Here is a 20,495-nt window from a genome sequence, read left to right on the forward strand (position 1 = left end):
TCCACTACCACTGTCGGCAGTGCATTCCACACGCCCACCACTCTCTGTGTGAAGAACCTACCTCTGGCATCTCCCCTATACCTTCCTCCAATTACCTTAAAATTATGCCCCTTCATAATAGTCATTTCTGCCCTGGGAAAAAGTCTCTGACTATCCACTCTATCTATGCCTCTCATCATCTTGTACACCTCTATCAAGTTACCTCTCATCCTTTTTCGCTCCAATTAGAAAAGCCCTAGCTCCCACAACCTTTCCTCATAAGACCTGCCCTCCATTCCAGGCAGCATCCTGGTAAATCTCCTCCACACCCTCTCTAAAGCTCCCACATCCTTCCTATAATGAGGTGACCAGAACTGAACACAATATTCCAAGTGTGGTCTAACCAGGGTTTTATAGACCCGCAGCATACCCTCGCGGCTCTCAAACTCAATTCCCCTGCCAATGAAAGCCAACACACCATACGCCTTCTTTACAACACTATTAACTTGGGTTGCAACTTTGAGAGATCTATGGACGTGGACCTCAAGATCCCTCTGTTCCTCCACACTGCCGAGAATCCTGCCTTTAACCCTGTATTCTGCATTCAAATTTAACCTTCCAAAATGAATCACTTCACACTTTTTTCCAGGTTGAATTCCATCTGCCACTTCTTTGTCCAGCTCTGCATCCTGTCAATGTCCCGTTGCAACCTACAACAGCCCTCCGTGCTGTCCACAATGCCACCAACCTTCGTGTCATCCGCAAATTTACTAACCCACCCTTCCACTTCCTCATCCAAGTCATTTATAAAGATCACAAAGAGCAGAGGTTCCCAGAACAGATCCCTGTGGAACACCACTGGTCACCGAGCTCCAGGCTGTGTACTTTCCATCTACTACCACCCTCTGTCTTCTATTGGACAGCCAGTTTTGTATCCAGACAGCCAAATTTCCCTGAATCCCATGCCTCCTTACTTTCTGAAGGAGCCTACCATGTGGAACCTTATCAAACGCCTTGCTAAAATCCAAATACACCACATCCACTGTTCTGCCTACATCAATGTGTTTTGTCACATCCTCAAAGAATTCAGTAAGGCTTGTGAAGCATGACCTGTCCCCCTCAAAGCCATTCTGACTATTTCTAATCAAACTGTGCTTTTCCAAATAATCATAAATACTATCTCTCAGAATCCTCTCCAATAATTTGCCTACCACAGAATCAAGACAATATCCCTCATGTCCCTTTGCCTGGCCACAAAAGCAAGACTTTATGGATGATAATTGAATAGTGCAGGTTAGATGGGCTTCAGATTGGTTTCACAGGTCGGCGCAACATCGAGGGCCGAAGGGCCTGTACTGCGCTGTAATGTTCTATGTTCTATGTTCTATGATGTGTAACTCCCAGGATTATCCCTATTCCCTTTCTTGAACTAGGGAATGACATTTGCCTCCCTCCATTTGGCACCAACCAAGTTGTCTTCTATGACCAAGCCATTTCTGTATTCATCGAGCCAGCACACTCTGGATTCCATGAAACTCTACCTTTTATACCAGGTACCTTATCAAATGCCTTACTAAAGTCTACATAGACGACATTCATTTCCCTTCCCTCATCAATCATTCCTCTTACCTGTTCCAAAAACTCAATCAAGTTGGTGAGACATGACTTTCCCCACACAAACCTATGCTGCCTAACAAATCCATTCACTTCCAAATGTGAATAAATCTTGTCTCTCAGTATCTTCTCCAACAGTTTCCCTATCACTGATGTTAGGCTCACCAGTCTATAATTTTCTGAATTATCTCTGTTTACCTTCTTAAACAAAGGAACAATATTAGCAGTTTCCAGTCTTCTGGAAGCTTGCCTGAGGCCAAAAAGGATGCAAAGATATCTAAGGTCCCAGCTGTTTCCTCTCTTGTCTCCCAAACTATCCTGGGGTAGATCCTGTCTGGCCTTGGGGACTTGCCTACATTAATGCATGTCTATACACCGAACACTTCCTCCTTCATTATGTTGACCTGCCCAAGAATATTCACACACCTTTCCCTCACCTCAATATCCCTCATGTCCCTTTTTTTAGTGAATACTGATTAAGGATCTCACCCACATCCTCTGGCTCCACACATAATTTCCTTCCTTTATCGTTGAGTAGACCTACTCTTTCCCTTGCAAACTTACTGCTCTGAATATATGTATAAAATGCTTTGGGATTCTCCTTAGTCCTGCTGGTCAGGATATTTCATGGTCCCTTTTACCCCTCCGAACTCCCTGTTTGAGCTCCTCCTACCTTCTCTATATTCTTCAAGGACTTATCTGTTTTTCATTACCTAGACCTTAGGTATGCTTCCTTTTGTTTTGACTAAGCTGATAATTTCCCCTGTCATCCAAGGTTCCTGAATCCTGCCATTCCTGACCATTTTTATTGGAACATTCCTGTCCTGTACTCTAATCTTTAAAAGACTCCCACATGTTAGATGTGAATTTACCCTCAAACAGCTGCTCCCAATTCACATCTTCCAATTTTAATTTGTTTACACTTGGCCTTCCCCCAATTTAATACATTCATCTGAGGTCCACTCTTGTCCTTCACAATAAGTATCCAAGAATTTATGGAAATACGGTCACTATTCCCAAAATGCTCCCCAACTGAAGCTTTGATCATTTGGCTGGGCTCGTTTCCCAATACTAGGTCCAGTATGGCCCTCTCCCTCATTGGACTATCCACATACTGTTTCAAAAAACCCTTCTGGACGCACCTAACAAATTGCTCCCCATCTAAACATGAAACACTAAGGGAATCCCAGTCAATATGGGGGAAGTTAAAATGACCGACTACAAAAACCCTGTTATTTTCACATCTTTCCAGAACCTGATTACACATCTCTTCCTGTATCTCTCACTGGTAGCTGGGAGGTCAGTAGTACAATCCCAGCATTGTGATTGCACCCTTCCTATTCCTGATTGCCTCTCAGCAACATCCCTCCAGGGTGACCTCCCTCAACACAGCTGTGATCTGCTCTCTGACCATTAGTGCAGCTCCCTCTCCTCTTTTGCTTCCTTCACTGTCTTGTCTAAAACACCGATATCCCAGAATGTTAAGTTATATATTCTGCCCCTCTTTCAACCATGTCTCTGTGATAGCAACAACATCGTAACTGCATGCATTAATCCAGGCTCTAAGTTCATCTGTCTTACTTGTTATACTTCTGAGATAAAGATAAATTATTTCCATTGGTTTGGGATTTTAGAACCAGGGGACACCATCAGCGAATTTGGGCCAGACTGTTCAGGAGAGATGTTGGGAAGCACTTCCACACACAAAGGGTAGTAGATGTTTGGAACTCTCTTCCACAAACAGCAGTGGATGCTGGATCAGTTGTTAATTAGAAATCTGAAATAGATAATTTTTTCTCAAACAAATGTATGAAGGGATATGGGGCCAAAGGCAGGCATCTGGTATTTGGCCACAGATCAGCTATGATCTCATTGAATGATGGAACAGGCTTGGGGGGCTGAATAGCCTGCTCCTTTTCCTATCTTCCAATCATTTTTCTTTCAAATCATTGTTCATCACTTGTTTTGTTCAAGCCCCCAAAGCACCGCATGTCAGCAATTAGATGTATATTAATTTAAATGAGTGCCAATTCTGAACACTCCAAAAGAGAAATGAACACAAAGCAGTGAACTCCCAGCAGTGCCACACATGCATAAAATATTCGAAAAAATCCGAATCCTGAAACAGTGTAAGAAAGAATACAGTACTGCCTACAGAACTAAGGAGGGATTACTGGCAGAAACAACTAGGAGACTGATTCTGTCTCCAAGAAACCTGGCAAACCTCTGAAAAACAAGGTCATAAACATGTCAGCTCAGAAAAGCAGCATCAGTGATTTGTAAGCAAACACAAATCAGATACAAATCAAAACAGATAGTCAAGCAGAACACTTGAAGTGTGTTATTTATAGAAGTCAATGCTCTGGGAGATTTTCAATAGAAGGAGTAGTTCACCTGCAGAAGTTTCATAAAAATTTCTGACACAGAAAGAAGGGGATTTGGTTTGTGTGTGGAGGAGTGGAGGTACCAAAGTAAGGAAGAAGTCGTGAGTAGTTGCTCCAAAGTGACAGGTCCAGGAAGAAACTTCAGAACATTGGCGAGATCTCCCGTCATTGATCGAACTAGCAAATACTCACCTACCCGAGGAGTTCTCTGTCTGAGCTGCCAGGCCAGGACAGGCCAGGAATCCACACAGACAACAGCAAGCTGTTGAAACTGTAGTATTCCAGGATTTAATAGTGCTGAACATTGCAAGATGTAGAATGCCAAGTGGTTGAAGGTGACAAGGTTGTTAGTTGGTTGGGTCTTGGCTGGCAGTTTGTTGTGGGGGAAGGCGCCAAGTTTGTGTAGGTAGGGTACCAGTTGGGTGAGGTGTTAAGGTGGCAGGTGTATGAGGGGTTAGTATTCCAAGTGAGTTAGGGAATAGAGTGCAAGCTGGGTGAGAGGTTGGTATTCCAGGTGGGTTGGGGGATAGGGTGCAAGCTGGGTGAGGGGTTGGTGTTCCAGTTGGATTGGGGGATAGAGTGCAAGCTGGGTGAGGGGTGGGTTTTGGATTCCAAGGGGGTGAGATAGTACAGTGGCAGGTGTGTAAGGAGTTTGCTGTCAGGTGGATGAGGGGTGTAGATGACAGGTAAATATAATGTAGGCTGTGGCGGGAGGGAATTAGAATTAGAATCCCTACAGTGTGGAAACAGGCCCTTCGGCCCAACAAGTCCACACCGAACCTCAGAGCATCCCACCCACATCCATCCCCCTATGACCCACCTAATATACACCCTCTACCTCCCTGAACACATTAGGCAATTTAGCATGGCCAATCCACCGAACCTGCACATCTTTGGATTGTGGGAGGAAACCGGAGCACCCGGAGGAAACCCACGCAGACACGGGGAGAATGTGCAAACTCCACACAGACAGTCACCCGAGGCTGGAATCGAACCCAGGTCCCTGGCGCTGTGAGGCAGCAGTGCTAACCACTGTGCCACCGTGTCGCCCGAGTCAGCGGCAGTCAAGGGGGACCAGTCAGGTGCGTGGCATCAGTGGAGTGGAGTAGTTAGTTTGGGGTTTGTGTCCATGGGGAATTGGAGGGAGTCAGGAAGAGAAGGTATGAGTTTGAGGAAGGAGGTGCGTGGGGATTTGGTGTTGTTGATTAGGTTTGAAGTTCTTGGTGAGGGCAATGATGGGCAGACATCAGGGTCAAATGAGTGGGACAGGTACCTGTGACTTTCAAAGTCGGGGGTGTCAGTGGTGACTGTGGAGATATCAGTTTCATAGTTATCTAGGTGCGTGAAAACGTTTCAATACCATCACTTTTCCTGACAGCTATTAACCTCAAACAGCTGGAACCCTCTGCAGCCTCTGTCTCTAACCCAGAGTTGGGGGCTTTATTGGGAGGGCACTAGACAGCAAGAAGGCAGTTCCTGATGACCCAGTTGTGTTACGATATCTACAGGGTCTGGACACAGAATTTCTGTCCATGCTGCTGCACCAATTATCTTCCCATCAGAAGATCTGACTCCTTCATTGTCCTGAAGTTGTGACATGTTTCTGAATTGTGCTCTATACTTATTCATCTGTACCTTCGAGAGAATACAGCACTGCAAGTGCTGAAGCATGAGAAAAATATAGAATCCCTACAGAGTGGAAGCAGTTCATTCACCCTTCGAGTACATACCCAACCATCCGAACAGCATCCCACCCAGACCCACCCTATCCCTGTAACCCTGCTTTTTCCATGGCTAATCCACCTAGCCTACACATACCTGGATACTGTGGGTAATTCAGCATGGCCAATCCACTGAACTTGCACGTCTTTGGACTGTGGGAGAAAACCAGAGCACTCGAAGGAAACCCATGCAGACATGGGTCGAACGTGCAAACTCCAGACAGACCTTTATCCAGGGATGGGATTGAATCTGTGTCCCTGGCGCAGTGAGGCAGTAGTGCTAACCCGTGAGCCACTGGGTCACACCAGAATATCACTTCAGGATTGCCTGCCAAGTCTGCTCCACCATTTAATCAAGGCTGATGCGTTTCTCAAACCCAGTCTCCTCCATAGCCCTTGATCCCCTATGTGATCAAGAATTATCTGTGTCCTAATGACATGGCCTCAATGACTTGGTCTCCACAGCCTTCCGTGACAATACATTACACAGATTTATCACTCTCTGGCTGAAGAGATCCCTCCTCATTTCAGTTCTAAAGGGTCATCCCTTCACTCTGACATTGTGCCCTCAGGTCCTAGGCTCTCCTGCTAGTGGAAATATCTTCTCCACGCCCACCCTTTCCAGGCCTCTCAGTATTCTGTAAGTTTTAATCAGATAACGCCCCTCATCCTTTTAAACTCCATCGAGTACAGACCCAGAGTCCTCAACTGCTCTTCATCTGACAAGACCTTCATCCCCGGAATCATTTTTCTAGACCATCTCCAATGTCAGTACGTCTTTCCTTAGATATGGGGCCCTTAACTGCTCACAATATTCCAAGTGCAGTCTGACCAGATCCTTACACAATGTCAGTAGTGCATCTCTGCTCTTGTATTCTAGTCCTCTTGAAATGACTGAGAACATTTCATTTGCTTTCCGAACTGCCAAATGAACCTACATGTTAACCTTAAAAGAATCCTGAACTCGGACTCCCAAGTCCCTTTGTGCTTCAGATTTCTGAAGTTTTCCCCATTTAGAAAATAGTCTATGCCTCTATTCTTCCTACCAAAGTGCATAATCTCACACTCTCCCACACTGTAATCCATCTGCTACTCCTTTATCCAGTCTCCTAGCCTGTCCAAGTCCTTCTGCAATCTCCCCGATTCCTCAATACTTCCTGTCCCTTCACCTATCTTTGTATCATCTCAAAATTGGCGACAATGCCCTCAGGTCCCACACCCAGATCATGATGTATGATGTGGACAGTTGTTGTCCCAACACAGACCCTGTGCAACTCCACTAGTCATTGGCCGCCATCCTGAAAATGATCCCTTTCCCCCTACTCTCTGCCTTCTGCCAGTCAGCCGATTCTCTAGCACTGCCAGGTACTTTATCCCAAACTGCATGGGCTCTTATTTAGCACTCTCCTAAGTGGCACCTTATGAAAGGCCTTCTGGAAATCCAAATAGATCACATACACTGGCTAAATGGATTGGAGGAGCAGGGAGTCTTCTAGTTACCTACCCTTAAACCTATTGAGGTATTTTCTTGCCCTTGCTGCAATTAGAAGGCCAAACTGATACTTCACCATCTCAAAAGAAAAGCTGGAAGAGCACCGAGTGTTTTCAGCAGCGGCACTGCTACTTGGGCTGGTCAGGTCCTAAAGAACATTGCTGTTAGACTGGGCCTGCGACAGGTGGTGAGGGAACCAACAAGAGGGAAATGCATACTTGACCTCATCCGTACTAATCTGCCAGCTGCAGGTGCATCTGTCTATGACAGTATCCGTAAGAATGACCATTGCACAGTCCTTGTGGAGACAAAGTCCCACCTTCACATTGAGAATAACCTCCATCATGTTGTGTGGCACTGTCACCATGCTGAATAGGACTTACTTCAAACAAATCTAGCAACGCAAGACTGGGCATCCATGAGGCGCTGTGGGCCATCAACAGCAGCAGAACTGTACTCTAGCATAATCTGTAACCTCATGGCCCAGCATATCCCCCACTCAACCATTACCATCAAAACAAAGGATCAACCCTGGTTCAATGGAGAGTGCAGGAGGGCATGCCAGGAGCAGCACCAGGCATACCTAGAGGTGAGGTGTCAACCTGGTGAAGCCACCAAACTGGACTACTTGCACGCCAAACAGCAAAAGCAGCAAGTGATACACAGAGCTAAGTGATCCCACAACCAACGGATCAGATCTAAGCTCTGCAGTGCTGCCACATCCAGTCGTGAATGGTGGTGGATGATTAAACAACTCACTGGAGGAGGAGGCTCCACAAAGGAAACGCTGGATACTGCAAAGGCTACGGGCAACATTCCAGCAATAGTACTGAAGACTTGTGCTCCAGAACTTGCCGCTCCCCTAGCCAAGCTGTTCCAGTACAGCTACAACACTGGCAGCTATCCAACAATGTCGAAAATTGCCCAAGTAGGTCCTGTACATAAAAAGCAGGACAAATCCAACCCGGTCAATTACCGCCCCGTCAGCCTACTCTCGATCATCAGTAAAGTGATGGAAGGTGTCTCAACAGTGCTATCAAGCAGCACCTGCTCAGTGATGCCCAGTTTGGGTTCTGCCAGGGCCACTCAGCTCAGAAGTGAGGTGACAGTGACAGCCCTTGAAATCAAGGCTGCATTCGACCAAGTGGGGCATCAAGGAGCCCTAGCAAAACTAGAATCAACTGTGTCAATACCTGACACATAGGAAGATGGCCATGGTTGTTGGATGTCAATCATCTCAGCTCCAGGACATCTCTGCAGGAGTTCCTCAGGATAGTGTCCTCGGTCCAACCATCTTCAGCTGCTTCACCAATGACCTTCCCTCCATCATAAGGTCAGAAGTGGGGATATTCACTGACGATTACACAAGGTTCAGCACCATTTGTGACTCCTCAGGTACTGAAGCAGTCCGTGTGTAAATGCAACAAGATCTGGACAATATCCAAACTTGGGCTGACAAGTAGCAAGTGACATTCGCGCCACACAAATGCCAGGCTATGACCATCTCCAATAAGAGACAATCTAACCACCGTCCCTTGACATTCATTAGTGTTACCATCATTGAATCCTCCACTATCAACATCGTGGGGGTTATCATTGACCAGAAACTCAACTAGACTTTCCACATCAACACATTGGCTACAAGAGCAGGTCAAAGTCTTGGAACACTGCAGCGAGTAACTTACCTCCTGACTCCCCAAAGCCTGTCCACCATCTGCAAGGCACAAGTCAGGAGTGTGATGGAATACTCTCCACTTGCCTGGATGAGTGCATCCCCAACAACACTCAAGATGTTTGACACCATCCAGTACAAAGCAGCCCACTTGATTGGCACCACATCCACAAGCATCCACTCCCTCCACCACCGACACTCAGTAGCAACAGTGTGTACTATCTACAAGATGCACTGCAGAAATTCACCAAAAATCCTTAGACAGCGCTTTCCATACCCCAACCGCTTCCATCTAGGAGGACACTTAAATGGGAACGCCACCTCCTTCAAGTTCCCCTCCAAATCACTCACCATCCTGACTTGGAAACATTTCACCATTCCTTCACTGTCACTGGGTCAAAATCCTGGAAGTCCCTCTGTAATGGCATTTATGTAGCGCGAATGTCACTTGCCACTTGTCAGCCCAAGCTTGGATATTGTCCAGATCCTGTTGCATTTGCACACAGACTGCTTCAGTACATGAGGAGTCATGAATGGTGCTGAACATTGTGTAATCATCGGTGACTATCCCCACGTCTGACCTTATGGTGGAAGGAAGGTCATTGGTACTGCAGGTGGGCTGCAGCAGTTCAAGAAGGCAGCTCATCATCTCCTTCTCAAGCGCAACTCGGGATGGGGCAATAACGGCTGGTCAGCCACTGATGCCCATGTCCTACAAATGAATAAATTATAAAAAGCTAATACCCTTCAAAGCAGGCTTACCACCCTCCTGGTAAGCCATTTCTGCACCATCTTCAAAGACTCCACCTCCTGATAGTGTGGCAATGATGACAGTACACAATGTTCCAAATGGGATCTAACTAAAGTTCTATACAACTGCAACATGACTTGCCCATTTTTGTACTCTATGCCCTGACTGATGAAGGCAAGCATGCTATATGCCTTCTTGACCACCTTATCCACTTTCAAAGAACTGTGGACCTGTATGTTAGATCCCTCTGTATATCAATGTTGCTAAAGGTTCTGCCATTTACTGTATACTTCCCTCCCGCATTAGATCTTCTGAAATCATCACACTACATTTGTCTCAATTAAACTTCCTTAGCAGGCTGCCTACATTCTCCTCCAAATCATTTATATATATTAAAAACAACAGGGACCCAGCACCTGCTTCCTGAACAATGCCGCTGGTGACAGATCTCCAGTCAGAAAAATGTGTGAGCTCTTTATGGACATTATTATTCATTTTTACCTCAAATGTTTGGTCCTAATCCCTTTGCCAACTTGTTTCAAACTGCCCCAACTGTGTTAATGAGTCTTGCTGCAAAGCTCATTGGTGCCATTCTTGTTAAGATGTAACCCATCCTTTTTAATGGGAGCCTCATGTCACAGAAATGGTTACAATGAGGAAGAATCTGAAGCTCTCTCCTTGCCTCAAGCTACACACTGATCCTTTCCTGGTCCTTCCATTTCTACTCTCCTAACATTTTCACTGAGAATATTCAGCGAGTACCACCTCCCAAGGTAACTTGTAACTTCCTTACTCATGAAAGTCAGACTGTAAGATTTCAATTCCTATTGTTATTATGTGGATGGTACTGAGATGGACAACAACTCCCTGCAGAATATTTGCACTATCCCTGGGGCAACCTTTGCTTTGGCACCAGGAAGGCAAGGCATTGTGTGAGGCCAATTAATGGTCTGGCTCCATGTTGGGTGGGAAAGCCCACAGCAGAAGGATGCAGTGGAGCAGCAGGTAGGTGGAGATCACTGCTGGGGTGGGGAAGATAGCAGGAGTGACCATGGTGATTGAGGAGTGGAACATAGTTGGGTGGAGCCAACATTGTTGGGGTGATCAGTGCAGCAAGGAGAAGGTGGTGCTGACCCGCTCCAATCAAGGCAGAGAATCAGAGAGATTGTGAATGAATGGAGATCATGGTCTTGGGGGTCTGGGACTGTGGGTTGCAATTTGTTCCCAATAGCTATGATGTTGGTTTACAGGGTCAGCTTTTAGACAATGAGGAAGCACTATTAAGCCATTTTCCTGATGGATTCAGCCGTTCGATTACCTGTAGCGCTTCCTTGAGGAACAACTCCAAAATAGGTTGAAATGAAAATCCTGTTAAAATTAGTCACCCAGCCCCCTTTCAAACACTGCACCTACCTCCTGTGAGCAGCTTGGTCCACGTTCCACACTCCATATTCTTAGGATGGCAGGACTAACATATGAAGTGAGATTGGATAATTAGGATTGTATTCGTTGAAGTTTAGAAGCATGAGGAGGATCTCATAGAAACCTATAAATTCTTTAAGAGGACTGGACAGTAAATGTAAGAAGGATGTTCCCAATGTCTGGGGAATTCAGAACTGGAGGCCAGGATGGGTGTTTGTCATAGTTTGAGGATACAGGGGAAGCCACTTGGGACTGAGAGGAGGAGAAATTCCTTCACCCAGAGAGTGATGAGCCTGTGGAATTCTCTGCAGTATAAAAGGGTTGAGGCCAAAACATTGAATGTGTCCAAGAAGGAGCTAGATATAGTTCTTGTGACGAAACAAATCAAAGGATACGGGGTGACAGCAGAAATAGGGAACTGACTCGGATGCTCAGCCATTGTCATACTGAATGATGGAGCAAGCTTGAAGGGCTAAGTGGCCGACTCCTGCTCCTATTTTCTATATTTCTATGTTATGTTTTGTGTATTTTGTATTCAAACCCAAAATGAGCAGGTTAAAGACACTTTCGATTTGGCTTTCAGATCTTAAACCTCCCACCAAAGTAAAGCCCATCTGATTTATCAAAAAGCTAGTGAAATGTACAACATCACAACTGATTGTCACAAAAACCCATCTAGATCACTAACTTAGGGAAGGAAACTACATTCTTACCTGGTCTGGCCTCGATGTGACTCCAGACCCACAGCAATGGGGTTGACTCTTAACTTCCATCAGATTGATTGGGTATAAGTGATAAATACTGGCCAAATCAGTGGTGCCCGCATTTCATGAACGAATGAAACAAAATCCTTGAATTATGTGTAAAACAGACTGCTTATTGTTTCAAAGCGGAACAATCAAATGCAACTATTGACCCTCTCTGTATATCAATGTTTTAATCTAGTGAACAGATGAGCAATGCAATCTATGCATCTCAAAACAATGGAATGGCTTTAACATTAGTTATTTATGAAGTCATTTGTTATGTTCATTATTTCAGAGGTTCCTGAGGATGTGCAGATGAGTAGCTGCCAATTCTTGTCGTCTCTTTATTCCAGCATACAATTTGCTGCTCTGTGAGCAAGATCTATTTTCAGATAGTAAAGAGGCAGTGGATGGAGCCTCAGATATTATGACTTTTTCTGTCCTACAGCATTTCTGTCGGGCTTTTCTTCAGTATGAGAAGAGTTGTGGATCCAAATGACTGACTGTCATGCATCTTTCTTTGCAGTAACATTGTGGCAGGTTAAATTACCAATGTACAATAATGGTAAAGAGTTTCAGAATCTAAGCAATCAGGGTTGACATATCTACCACCTCTGATCCCAATCCCAAAAGGAATTAATTTGTTTTTCTTTTATTCATTACCAGAATGTGAGCATTGCTGGAAATGCCCATGTTTGTTGACCTTCCTTGGTTGTCCTTGAGCCAGCTTGTTGAACTGCTAGAGTTGATATTGTGTAGATGCACCCACAGTTCTGTTAGAGAGTGAGTCCCAGGATTTTAATGCAGTGACTGTGAAGGATTGGAACATTGTTCAAAGTTAGGATGGTGTGTGTCTTGGAGGAATACTTGCAGGTGGTGGCCTTCTCTTGCAACTGCTGCCTTTGTCCCTTTAGAAATCATGGGTTTTGATGGTGATGTTGAATGAGCCATGGATGTTGATGTTGGCGGATTCACCAATGATAATGGGAGATAGTTAGATTGTCTCTGGTTGAGTATAGTCATTACATAGCTCTCATGTGCTACCAATGCTAACTCACTTCCGGATCCAAAACTGAAAGTAGTTCAATCCTTGCTGCATGGGTACACAGACTGTTTCAACATCTCAGGATTTGTGAATCATTTGAAACACTGTGGAATTATTAGCAACGTACCCACATTTATCCTTGAGCCTGATGTTCGGCATCTAAGTGGGAAACTCAAGTCCAAACATTCCCTGACTTGGCAGACACATCTTATTATAACCTCATAAATATAATAATTGATCAAAACAAAAACTCTGCTTTCACCGTGAAATCGAAACACAGCCAAGCATTCATAATAAAGACATTTGTAAACTGCCTTGATTAAAAAGGGGGATGAGGGGCATGCAAGTTGTGTCTAGTGCATGGATAATGCCATTAGATGCATTATAGGTCCATGGAAAGCACATGGGAATATTGTAGCCATGCAGGGAGCATTTTAAAATAAACTTTTCCAAAGGTTCCTGAACTCAGCAATGCTTCATAGCTCCTCTGAAGGGCTAGACCCATGAGCTGTCTATTCTTGCATTCAAACCCGCCAGGAGTGGAATGTAGGGCAGATGCTACCCAACAACTACATGCTGTCAAAAATTGCTGGAGTTTGGAATGAGGGTGGAATCCTTGAATTGATTATGCCTACCATTTTTAAACTTGGTCCAACTCAATGAAAATCTGGCCTCTGATGTTAGCAAAGAAGCGTCTGAAAAGGGTTGAGTTTAAAATCCAAGAAGTCCAAGTGTTGATGTCCGAGGGTGAAGAGCATTAACTCCAACACCACAGCCATCTTATTTTCTTCTATATGTTAATTGTGACTCCAGCAAATGGTGAGATTCTTCGAATTCCCATTGACTTCAGTTTTACTCACTGCTTGATACAACGTTGAGTCAAAAGATGCCTTAATGTTGAGGATAATCATTTTCCATTATCTTTCACGATAAAAGTTAGAATAATGTTTAACTATTCCTGCCTAGATCACAGCAAACTACTTCCAAGAAGGCTCAGAGGCAAGAAAGTTTAAGACTGAGAGGAATTTCTTCTCTCGGAGGGTTGTGAGTCTTTGGAACTCCTTGTCACAGAGAGCTGTAGGGGCAGATTCCTTGTGTATATTTAAGGCTGAGATAGTTTCTTGATTATGGGGAATCAAGGATGAAGGGGAAACGGCAGGAAGTGGATGCGAGGAGTGTTGTATCAGCCATAATCCTTTTGATTGGCATAGCAGGCTTAAGGGGCTGAATGGCCAACTTAAGTTCCTTTTTTTGTGGTCTCTTGGAAAAAGATAATCTGAGGCATTTTTATGCCTTCATGCTCCAGGACAGCACAATGAAGAGTAATGCACACACTTTTCAGGAAGGATCTGCATGTGATTCTAAATAGAACAATTTAACAATTGGGTTAGTTATTTTTAATGAGTAACTGGCAGATTAATGGTGCAAGGTCAGTCTGTCATGTTTTCTCTATGCATTTGTTTGAGTATCAATTGTAGACAGCTTCCTTCCCTTTTGCAATGGCGTACACATCCCATAGAAACTTAGCTCCTGCCTCGATTTTCAAAGCAATATTAATAGAACTGTGACTACAAAATATTTAAATCATGCTGTGTCTCTCCTTTACATCTCCTTCATTTGCTTTTTGTCCTCTGTCTTTTCCGCTCTTTTCTAATTCTCCATGAAGACGTTTTAAATTTTGTTTTTTTCACTCACTGCAGACCAAAATGAGTCTTAAAATCTTCGAGATCCACAGCACAGAAAAAGGCTTTCCGGTCCATTGAGCTTGTGCTAGTCAAAAACAATTACCTAACTATTCTCATCCCATTTTCCAACACTTAGCTCATAACTTTGAATGCCTTGGCATTGCAAGGGCACATCTAAACACTTCTTCAATGTTATAACGGATTCTGCCTTTATCACCCCTATAGGCAGCAAGTTTCTGATTCCCATCCCACTCTGGGTGAAAAAATATTTCCTCACATCCTGTCTAAATCTCCTGTCCCTTACCTTAAATCTATGCCCACTGGTCATTGATCCCTCCACCAATCAGAAAAGTTCCTTCTAATCTACCCTGTCTACGACCTTCATAATTTTACATATCTCAATCATGTCCCATCTCAGCCTTCTCTCCTCAAAGAATACAACCCTAGTCTGAGATAACAAGGTGTAGAGCTGGATGAACACAGCAGGCCAAGCAGCATCAGAGGAGCAGGAAGGCTGACATTTTGGGCCTAGACCCTTCTTCAGAAACCCTAGTCTATCCAGTCTCTCTTCATAAGAAAAATTCTCCAGTATAGGCAACATCCTGATAAATCTTGTCCACAGATCCCTGAAGGTGGCAGGACAGGCTAATAGGGTGGTTAAGTGGACATTTGGGACACTTGCATTTATCGCTTGTGGCATGGGTTATAAGAGCAAGGAGGCCATATTGGAGCTGTACAGAACTTAGGTTAGATCACATCTGGAGTATTGTGTGCAGTTCTGGTCACCACACTATAGGAAGGATGTGATTGCACTGGAGGGGGTGCAGAGGAGATTCACCAGGATGTTGTCTGGGATGAAGTATTTCAATTATGAAGAGTGGCTGGAGAAGCTTGGATTGTTTTCTTTAGAACAGAGAATGTTGAGGGACGACCTGATGGAGGTGTATAAGATTATGAGGGGCATGGACAGGGTGGATAGAAAACAGCTGTTCCCCTTAGTTGAAGGGTCAATGACAAAGAGGCATACTATTGAAGTGAAAATCCAGATGTTTAGAGGAAATTTGAGGAAAAATGTTCTCACCCAGAGGAATCTGGAATGCATAGCCTAGGAGGGGAGGCGAGGCGGAAAATCTCACAAGCTTTTAAAAAATATTTAGATGAGCACTTGAAGTGTCATAGTATTCAAGGCCTTGTGCTAGTGTAGATCATAATATATTTTTGGCAATATAGACTTGATGGGCCAAAGGGTCTCTTCTGTACAGTTTGATCTTATGATTCTATGATTCTCTTTGAAGCTCCAACGCTTTTTCTTATTACCACATAGTAAATACTAAGTGAGATGAGGTGTGGTGAGAGTGATAGCCCTTGACATCAAGGCTGCATTTGACTGGGTGTGGCATCAAGGAGCCCGAGCAAAACTAGAATCAATGGGTATCAAGGGACAAACTCTCCACTGGCTGGAGTCATACCTGACACATACGAAGATGATCGTGGTTGTTGGAAAGTGGCAACACCATACATTACCTTTCACTGTATTTTGTAACAAAATGCACACGACAATAAATAAATCAAATCAGTGGATACAGGCCGGTCCAATCTGTACTGATCCTCCAAGCATTTTATTCTCGGATGCATTTATATTTGGCCCCATGTCATTGGATGTGGAGAGAGAGTGATATTATGCTTCAATCTACGTTCAATCATTCATGTGTACTCTGGCCAAAGGCAGGTCTTTGGTTCACTCTCTGCCGACTCTTCAGCTGTTTTCTTGGCAGTCTTTGTCAACAGTGTTTTGTCATGGGCTTCCAAGCTCAGAGACGGAGTGAAGAGGTATGTTCTAAGTCTACTGTTAATCTGAAGTATGGACTAGCCATTTAGCCAACTCTTCACAACACCAGTTCCCTCCTCCTACCAACACATCATGCTTATATATAATAGATTATATTTCTGTCTGTCTTTGTGTTAGCAGCAACTTTGGATACCTGGCTTTCTAGCCCATTTTTAAAGTTATTAGTGAGGATAGTAAGTTGACATGAGGTTCTAACTCAGACACCCATGGGAGGCCACTAGTCCCATCCTACCAATTCAAGGACTTTCTCATTATCCTTTCTCACTGCCTTGTGCAACTCAGCCAATTTCCTAACTAGGTCAATAATTTATCTTCAATTTCATGAGCTTCAGCTTCAACAAACAGTTTGTTAAAAAGGTCTTCACCAAATGCATTTAAGGAATCAATATAAGTGATTTTCAGAGACATTCTTCTGCTAATTACAGACACCTCCTCAAATTACAGTCACTTCCTCAAAACAAAATCAATCAGATCTATTGGGCATGATTGAACAAACATTTTACCTTTACAAATTTTTGCTTTGAGTTTCGTGTTAGGCAATAGCTAATTGCCAACCAAGGTGGATCGATCTTGTAAACACCTTATTAACACCACAACTTGCCTCATTAATATTCAGCTCTCAATATTACCAAACAAGCCAAGAATTGTCAACATGGAAGTCAGATTGGGTCCCTGGCGCAGTGAGCTCACCACTTGCTCCAAAGAAATTTCACGTTGAACCCCAGGCAACAACATTTCAGGGCATGCTCCATAGGTACTAATCTCGTGCACATTACACACCCCCACCCCAAACCTTTGACATGTGTCAGCCTCTAAGAACTCTCATAGGCACATTTCTAATCCACTTACAGCATGGTTTTGCATTTTAATGGTGCAGCTTAGCACCAGCAACCATTATTTTAATGCTTCAGCAAGGACACTGTACATTCAAGGGCGCACACCTAGCCTCGGCACTAGACCAACCTGTATCTTTGGGCTCTTTTCTCGCTGTCATAGCATTCACTGTCTCTGAGCCTACCTGGATACAAAAATTAGTGCTGAGGCCACAATTATTTATGGTATTATATATAATTGTCATGAATGAGGAAAGGGAATGTACTGTTGCCATGTTTGTGGATTACACAAATATAGGTGGGAAGGCAAGTAGTGAGGGTGACACAGAATCTACAGAGGGAATATAGATAGGTCAAGCAAGTAGGCAAAACTTTACAGATGGAATATAATGTGGGAAAATGTGTGGTTGTGCACTTTGGCAGGAAGAAAATAGCAATTGATATTCATACCACACAAATGCCAATCAATGACCATCACCAACAAGATAGAATCTGACTATTGCCCTTTAACATTGTTACCATTGCAGAATCCCACACAATCAGCATCCCATGGGTTGCCATTGACTAGAAACTGAACTGGACTCACCATATAAATACAATGGTTACAAGAGCAGGTCAGAGACTAGGAATACAAGTGAATAACTCACATCCTGACTCCCCAAAACATATCCACTATCTCAAGGCACAAATCAGGAGTGTGAGGGAATACTCCCACTTGCCTGGATGGCTGGAACTCCACCAACCCTCAACAAACTTGACATCTTGAAGGACAAAGCAGCCCACTTGATTGGCACCACATCAACAAGCCTTCACTTCCTCCATCCTCAATGTGCAGTAGCAGCAGTGTGTAATATCTACAAGATGCACTGCAGAAATTCATCAAGGTTTCTTGGATAGCACTTTCCAGACCTACAACCACTTCCGCATGGAAGGACATGGGTAACAAATACATGGAAACACCACCACTTGCAAGTTTCCCACCAAGCATTCACCTTCCTGACTTGGAAATATATTGCCGTTCCTTCAATGTTGCTGAATCAAAATCCCTTTCTAACAGCACTATTGGTGTCCCTACACCCCAAAGAAGATGGTTCACCACCACCTTCTCCAAGAGAATTCAGAATAAATAATAAACGCTGTTGATCTCTCAAACTCCATACGATGAACAAATAGGAAAAATAATCCATGATTTACTGAACTTCCTGTCATTTGTTCTTATTTGTCTCATCAATATCTTTTATAATTTTGAAGATCACTTTCAAACTTTTTTTTCCCATTTCATTAAGTACATTTATATTTTTTTCTAAAGCCTGCCATGAAGTACTTTGGTAAATTTTATTACATTTACAGACACTATATAAGTGAAAGATATTCTTATTCCTGTGGAGGCAATTACGGGAAGGTGGAAATCTATTATTTTCTTTAGTGCCATTAGAAAGTTGGGGAGGACACCTGATAGTCTTTGTAGTTGACTTTGAGGCTGACTGGAAACTTCAGCATTTCAAATGGGCTGGAGGAATCAGGTCTAGCGGGCAGCGTGGCACTGCATCAATGGCCCAGTGGCTAGCACTGCTGCCTCACAGCGCCAGGGACCTGGGTTCGATTCTACACTTGGGCGACTGTCTGTGTGTAGTTTGAACATTCTCCCTGTGTCTGCACGGGTTTTCTCCGGGTGCCCCAGTTTCCTTCTGCAATCCAAAGATGCGCAGGTTAGGCGGATTGGCCATGTTCAGTTGTCCATAGTGTCCAGGGATGTGTAGGCTAGGTGGATTAGCTGTGGGAAATGCAGGGTGGGGGAGGGAGGGTGGGATGCTCTTTGAAGAGTTGGTGTGGACTTGACGGGCTGAATGGCCTGCTTCCATGATGTAGGGATTCTATGACTGAATGGTGTGAAAACAGGTCCAATATCCGCCAGAGGGAAGAGAAATGGTCCCTCAACATCCCAAAAGTTCTGTGTGAAAATGGAGTACAGGAGCATTTGCAATGCTTCCATCAGTCTACAAGTGAATACGTCCCAGTCTAAAATTACTTGAAATCAATTTGCTTCCTGTCCCAAGCATTGCAACATGTAGCAAACTAACAAACTGCAGGTAATGACCAACCGGAGCCATCAACTCCTCCTGCATGATATGTTGGCTGCAGTGTCATGGCAGATCAGCCTCCCTATCTCCTGACTGCTACCTGCAACCTGTCATTTACTTGGCCACCAGGGAGGGTTTGAAAAGGAACAGAAGAAACCTTGGGCCTATGAGGAAGCAATGGACTTTGGAAAATACCAAAAATTTGTTGTGTTAGAATTGGACAGCATGCTGATTAATTAATGACCATAGTTGCCATGGCAGCAACACAAGTTATATTTATATTGCACCTTTTTTTTAACAATAAAATGTCACTGAGTGCATCACTGCTTGTAAAACAAAATATGAAGACAACAATAGCAATGTTTGTGAGCCAATTCCAGACAAAAATCTCTGAAATAATTGTCATGAATGAGACATGCCTAGTAATTTTATACAATTTTTCCTGCAGTTCATTCTCATTCGACAACACAGCGAGACTCCGTTTTGTGAGACACTATTCTAATTATACAGGCAATCCAAGAATTCCCCTTTGTCTGTCTCCAGGCACCTTGCTCTCTGCCATCTGTCGCGTCTGACATTCTGTGTGAGGCAGAATTTGCAATAGAGGAGACTGACTAAAATTTAAACTAAAATGCTAATTACAACATTCAACTTCCTGAGCAATGAACAGAATATATTTCCATCACTTTTTATTATTTTAATAATTATTCCAATACTGTGTTCAGTTCTGGTCTCCCTGCTATAGGAAAGATATTATTAAACTTGAAAGTGTGCAGAAAAGATTTGCAAGGATGTTGCCAGGACTGAAGGGTTTGAGCTATAGGGAGAGGTTGAATGGACAGGGGCTATTTTCCCCGGAGCATTGGAGGCTGAGGGTTGACCTTATAAAGGTTTATAAAATCATGAGGGGCAGGAAGAGGATGAATAGCCAAGGTCTTTTTCCCAGGGTAGGGGAGTCCAAAACTAAAGGGCATAGGTTTAAGGTGACAGGGGAAAGATACAAAAGGAACCTAAGGGGTAACTTTTTCATGCAGAGGGTGATATATTTATGGAATGAGCTGCCAGAGGAGGTGGTGGAGGCTGGTACAATTACAACATTTAAAAGGCGTCTGGATGGGTATATGAAAAGGAAGGGTTTAGAGGGATATGGGCCAAATGCTGGCAAATGGGGTTAGATTAATTCAAGATATCTGGTTGGCATGGATGAGTTGGACCAAAGGA

Source organism: Rhincodon typus, chromosome 1 (genome assembly GCF_021869965.1).
Source record: "Rhincodon typus isolate 14 chromosome 1, sRhiTyp1.1, whole genome shotgun sequence".
Lineage (NCBI taxonomy): Eukaryota > Metazoa > Chordata > Chondrichthyes > Orectolobiformes > Rhincodontidae > Rhincodon > Rhincodon typus.